Below are 6000 nucleotides of genomic sequence, written 5' to 3' on the forward strand. Positions count from 1 at the left end.
GTCTCACTATATAGTCTTGGCTCTGGCCTGAAACTTGACCTGTAGACCAGGTTGACCTTGAACCTCTACCTTCCAAGTTCTGGGATCAAAGGTACTTGTCACCAAGCCGGCCACAATCTTATTTTCTTATCCCACAAGCATCTCTTTCTAGTGCAGACCCACTGGCTGGCTAATCGGGATTTACTTACAGCTGTGTAACTGTCAAACGGACAAGCCCATTTCCTTTTTCGCCACTGTGGTAAGAACTGCTGATCCAGCCAACCCAGGAGGAAGTGAGTGCTCTGTCTTCACCACCACAGGGGGCAAAGCAATCTCTTCGGCCTCTTGGGGACCTGGTCACATCCTTTCCAGAGTCTGTCACACAGATGTCCTCAGTTCTTTAGGAAGAAACAGGGTGTGGCCAGCCTTAAACCAAAGAAATGGCAACAAGCACTGAACCAAGTGGGTCATCTCACTTAAGTGGGAGGGGCTAGAGCGGAGTCCCATGTCAGAACACGGGCCTAGCTTGTGCAAAGCCCTGGATTTCATTCTAAGCACCAAAGACAAAGAGATAGAGAAAGGAACCAACTTGAACCCTACAACACGTGTAGAGGGGCACTGGGAGAGGAGGGTGGCTCTGTCTTCTCTGGCAAGAGCAGGTCACAGCAGGACAGAGGCTGTGACACACAGATATGCTCCAGAGGGTCAATTTATTGATTCATGCGTGAACATTCAACTGTTGAAAAGATAAGCCGGGCGGTGGTGGTGCACGCCTTTAATCCCAGCACTTAGGAGGCAGAGGCAGGCGGATCTCTGTGAGTTCGAGACCAGCCTGGACAGGCTCCAAAGCCACAGGGAAACCCTGTCTCAAAAAACCAAAAAAAAAAAAAAAAAAGAAAAGAAAGAAAAGATAAACCAGAAGAGGCTTTTGACAAACTCAGTTATCTATTCACTGGAGCTGGGGGCGGGGAGGGGAGGGGGGGTTATTTAACTGGTCTTTGTCACAGTCCATAGACTATGGAGTTCAGATTTCTAGGTGTACTAGCAGGTTCATGGAGCACAACCAATGTAGCACTGCGTGTGTGTGTGTGTGTGTGTGTGTTGGATTCAGAAGATGAGAAGACTGCCTGGGCAGGGCAGGAACAAGGATCCGCTGACCCTTTCCAGTGCTGGAGACTGGACCTAAAGCACTTAGCTCGCCAGTGCTCTACTACTGATCGACCGTCCAGCTTTGTGTATTTTCTGCTGTTCTGCTTTGAACCTATGACTGCTTTTGAAAAGCCCCCCTCCCCGTAACCTAGATTATATTGTTGCTTAAAACAAGAAAACACCCTTCCAAGCCTTCTCCTTGCACCCAGGAGAGAAATCAAAGCTGTGACCCCACAGTATCTGGCCCAGTTTCTCTGTGATGTCTCCAATCACTTTCCCTCTGGTCCACTTGGCTCCAACCCTAAGTAGGATCCTGTCTGGAGGCCTTTGCACCATTCCTTGACCCGAGATGTCCTCTGTTTGGAGAGAGCACACTGTCACGTCTCCCAAGGTCCACCTTGATGCACGTCACCTTTTCAGTGTAAGGCTAGCCCTGGTCACCTGCTCTAAAATCATATCCCCCTTCTATATTTTCCATCTCCAGCCCCAGATTCAGCTTTGTCCTTGGTACCCTAAACTAGCGTACATCCATTTATTTCATTCTATAAACTAGCTTACATCCATTTATTTCATTCTATCATTTCTTGACCTCTGGGTTAAGATCAAATGTAGCATCTATTGTAACCCTTCTCTTGTTTAAGGTCTGCTACCTTCAATAGAGAAACTTACCAGTTTTGTTCTGTCCTCAATACTGTCAGGCCTGCTGGCACACATCTGTAACTTCAGCACTCGGGAGGCTAAACTGGGACAACTAGGGCTTTGGGGTGCCAATTTGGGCTACATAGTGATTTGTCTCCTTTCAGCAAAAAACAAGAATGAAGTAAAATCCTACTTAATCAGGTGAGCATGGCTAAATGCTTGTAACAGATGAGCACAGACCCTCAGCCCAACGGAACAGAGGAAGCAAAGCTTCCAGAGTAGACAGCAATCAGACAAATAAATGGCTTCTGCTGGCTGGGGCATCACCTGTGTCCCAGCAAACACAATCTTGGACTGTGCTTTCCAGGCTGGTCTCATCCCACTCTTAGAAGGTGTAAAATTCTTGAGAAGTTATGGTTCCTTCGGGATAGTCCTTATTTTTATTCTCTAGCCTATTTCTGACTGCTCACTCTTGCTTAACACATGTTCAATTGAAGGGCTTGCTGACTTGGAGCAAGTCTTTCTCTACACATCTTTTTAAATTTTAAAAATACATTTCTTGCTATTTATGTTTGTGTGTCTCTGTGTGTTATTCTGAGGCCTCACACAGGACAGAGCTATCTACAAATTCAATATATAGCTGAGGCTTGAACTTCTGATCCTCTTGCTCCAACTCTCAAGTGCTGGGATAACAGGTATTCCACACCAGACTCATTTCTTTTTCTGCTCCTTCATAACTTCCTCCCATGTATCATGGCTACTCTTTGACAGTGTACTGTAGTTTATCTAGCATTGATTTCCTGACGTTAGTTACAAGGCAGGACCTTGAACTAACCCAGTACACTTCCCACACACTACCCTAATCTACTGGGGAACCCTGAACCTAACTAATACAAATTTCAGCCTCTCCCCAGATCTATTGAGGAGACCTTGAACCAAACCAATATATTTTCCACACTCTCCTTTGCACTTTGAAGATTCTGGTATGCTGGTTATGCAGACCTTCCAAATTTTATTATATTTAAATTTAATATAATTTAAACATCAAATTTGTAAACCAGATCTTACCAGAAATATCTCAAAGTTATAAAAAAAAACTATAGTTTTCCAAAGTGATTATTTTTACTTGAAAACTAAAAATTTCACGATGGCAATAATGTCACTGTAGTTTCCCCTGATGTGGCAGGTTCTCCAGAAAATACCTTTTAAACACCCAGCTTGAACAGCTGGCTTGTCAGTTGTCCTTGTATGTAGCTTCCGTGAAAACAGTGGCCAAGTCATCACCCAGAGCGCTCCCTGGACAGAGGGCAATACTGCGGCATGCAGAAGTGCTGTGTTTTTTTCTTTTGTCCACATGTTGAAAAACATGCATTTGAGGGATGAGACAAAACAATCCATGATAGCGTACTATGAAAAGCCAGAACCTCACAGATCTCCAGGGAGGGTCTGAGGGATGCTAAAAATCCACAAAAGATGTTCTCTGACCTGCTGGGCTCAACACCAGCACTTCTTTCTTTTGGACAAAGACCCTTTTCTCTCTTTTCTTTCTTTTCCCTTTTTTTTTTTTTTTTTTGAGACAGGGTTTCTCTGTAGCTTTGGAGCTAGCTATTGTAGACCAGGCTGGCTTCGAACTCAAAGCAATCCACCTGCCTCTGCCTCCCGAGTGCTAGGATTAAAGGTTTGCACCACCACTGCCCGGCCTGGTCTTAAATCTTTACTCACCTGTGCCTATTAAGTGCTGGATTACAGGTGAGCAACACACACATGGGAAACATTTTCAAGTGTAACGATCACTTTTTACAAAGGCAGTAGCTGTTAGTATCCAGGCATATCTTGGCCTGTCCCTTGGGAACATGGCACCTCTCTGCATATGGCAAGTACACGTACTGACTGTACGCAGGTGCAAAGGTCCCTTTAAGAGACAAGCTCCGCTCACTCCCATCTCCCCTTCCCTGCCCCCCCTGTCTCTCCCTACCCACCCTCCCGGCTACTCTCCCAATAAAACTCAATAAACTCCACTCAAGCTCTCTCTGCAGGGCATATTCTGTCCTCACCCGACCTGCCAAGGTCTCACTTGCCCAGTGTCACAACAGCAGCTATGAGAATTAAAAAGAGAAGATATTTAGTTTAAGGTTTAGAGATGGTGTCTATCTTCAGTATCAATAAGGAACGTGGACATCTTTCATTGAAAATGTTTTTCTGAGTCAGAAAGTGGTAGTATGCACCTCCTGTAGTCACGCCTGCTGGAGAGATTGAGGCAAGACTTACACATAAGTCTGTAGAGTTCAGGGCCAGCCTAGGAGCCAGAATGAGATTCTTGCCTTAAAATGCTAAAAAATAATAAAATAATTAAGTTGGGGGGGGGAGAAGAGAGAAGGGGGAGAGGAGAATCAACAAAAATTTTATTTAAAAAGCCTGTAATCAAACCTAATGCTGTGTAGGCTAATTAATTTTTTTAATTAAAATATATATATAAAAATAAGATGAAACCCAATTTCTGTTTTCTAAAAATAATATGGAGCTTGTAACTGATTTTTTTTTTAAAGATTTATTTATTACGTATACAACATTCTTTCCATGTATGCTTGCAGGCCAGAAGAGGGCACCAGATCTCACTGTAGATGGTTGTGAGCCACCATGTGGTTGCTGGGAATTGAACTCAGGACCTCTGGAAGAGCAGACAGTGCTCTTAACCTCTGAGCCATCTCTCCAGCCCTGATTTTTCTTTTTTTAATAATAGAGCATGCCTTTAATCCCAGTACTTGGGAGGCAGAGGCAGGTGGATCTCTGAGTTTGAGGCCAGCCTGGTCTACAGAGTGAGTTCCAGGACACCCAGGGCAACACAGAGAAACCCTGTCACAAAACAAACAAACGGGGTGGGGGGGGGAAAGGGGAAGGGAGGGAGGGAGAGAGGGATCATCAGTAACAGAGAAATATGTTAAATATACCCTTGTGGGCAAATGCTTTTAGAAAAGAACATTTTCCTCCACGGCTCCTTGTTTACACATTTGAGTGGCTTCACCAGAAACCATAACCAGCCCAGCAAAACATACTATCACAATAACAGAATACATATAAGATACACATTAAATATAAGCTAGGTTATACATTATAACTGTAACACCACACTCTGAGTATGAATTATTTGGCTTCAACTAAAGCTTGTTTTTTAAAAAAGAAAGCACAATCCAGAATCAGTCATCTCTATCTCTGAAATCTGGATGCCCAGATTGTGGGGTCCCCCAAAACCACCGTGGAGACTGCACTCATATGTAAAAACAAAGAGCCTTTATGCAAGTTTAAGCTTGGACTCTCATTCAATGGTTCAAAGTAGAGAATGCCCAGTCCCAGTTGGGGTAGGGATTTTTATCACAGTAGAGGTTGGGGTGAGAGCATTTCCAGGGCTCAGGACCCTGATTGGCTGACGTTTGTCTAGGGGTCCTGGCCTCAGGTACATATGGTGATCTTACTGAATCTTTCCTAGTGTTTGGGATGTCAGGCACTGGCCCTCCCTGGGTGGTGTCAGTTTAAGGCTCCCTGAAACCGTGCTGCTGCCGGTAAACAGAAACTCAGGCCCGCTCTTTAGCAAGTGTCTTCTGGTTTCCACACAGTTTCAAACATCTTTTCTCATGTTAGCTATTACTTTATTAACTTACCTAATATTTTGTTGTTGTTTCCAGACAGAGTTTCAGTATGTGGCCCCGGCTGTACTGGAACTCAATGAATAGACCAGGCTGACCTCGAACTCAGAGAACTGGTCTGCCTCTGACTCCCAAGTGCTGGGTTTAACAGTGTGTGTCACTACACCCGGCCTACTTACCCAGTATTATGAAAAATGAATGTTACAACTTGAAATAAAGATGTTTGGTAAGTTTGGGGAATTTTTTAAAAATTAAATGTATTGGGCTGGAGAGATGGCTTATAGGTTAAGAGCACTGACTGCTCTTCCAGAGGTCCTGAGTTCAATTCCCAGCAACCACATGGTGGCTCACAGTCATCTATAATGAGATCTGGTGCCCTCTTCTGGCGGGCAGGGATACATGGAAGAAATGTTGTATACATAATAAATAAATAAATCTATAAAAAAATTAAATGTATCAATTTGAGTGCTTAAACTTTTAGGAATAGCAATCAAATAGTCAGGTGTCTATTTATAATATCTAATTTATTTAATTATACATGCTTATTTTAAAATAACAATATATATAATACAATAATACAAAATATTGCTTT

The sequence above is a fragment of the Chionomys nivalis genome, chromosome 7 (genome assembly GCF_950005125.1).
Source record: "Chionomys nivalis chromosome 7, mChiNiv1.1, whole genome shotgun sequence".
NCBI lineage: Eukaryota > Metazoa > Chordata > Mammalia > Rodentia > Cricetidae > Chionomys > Chionomys nivalis.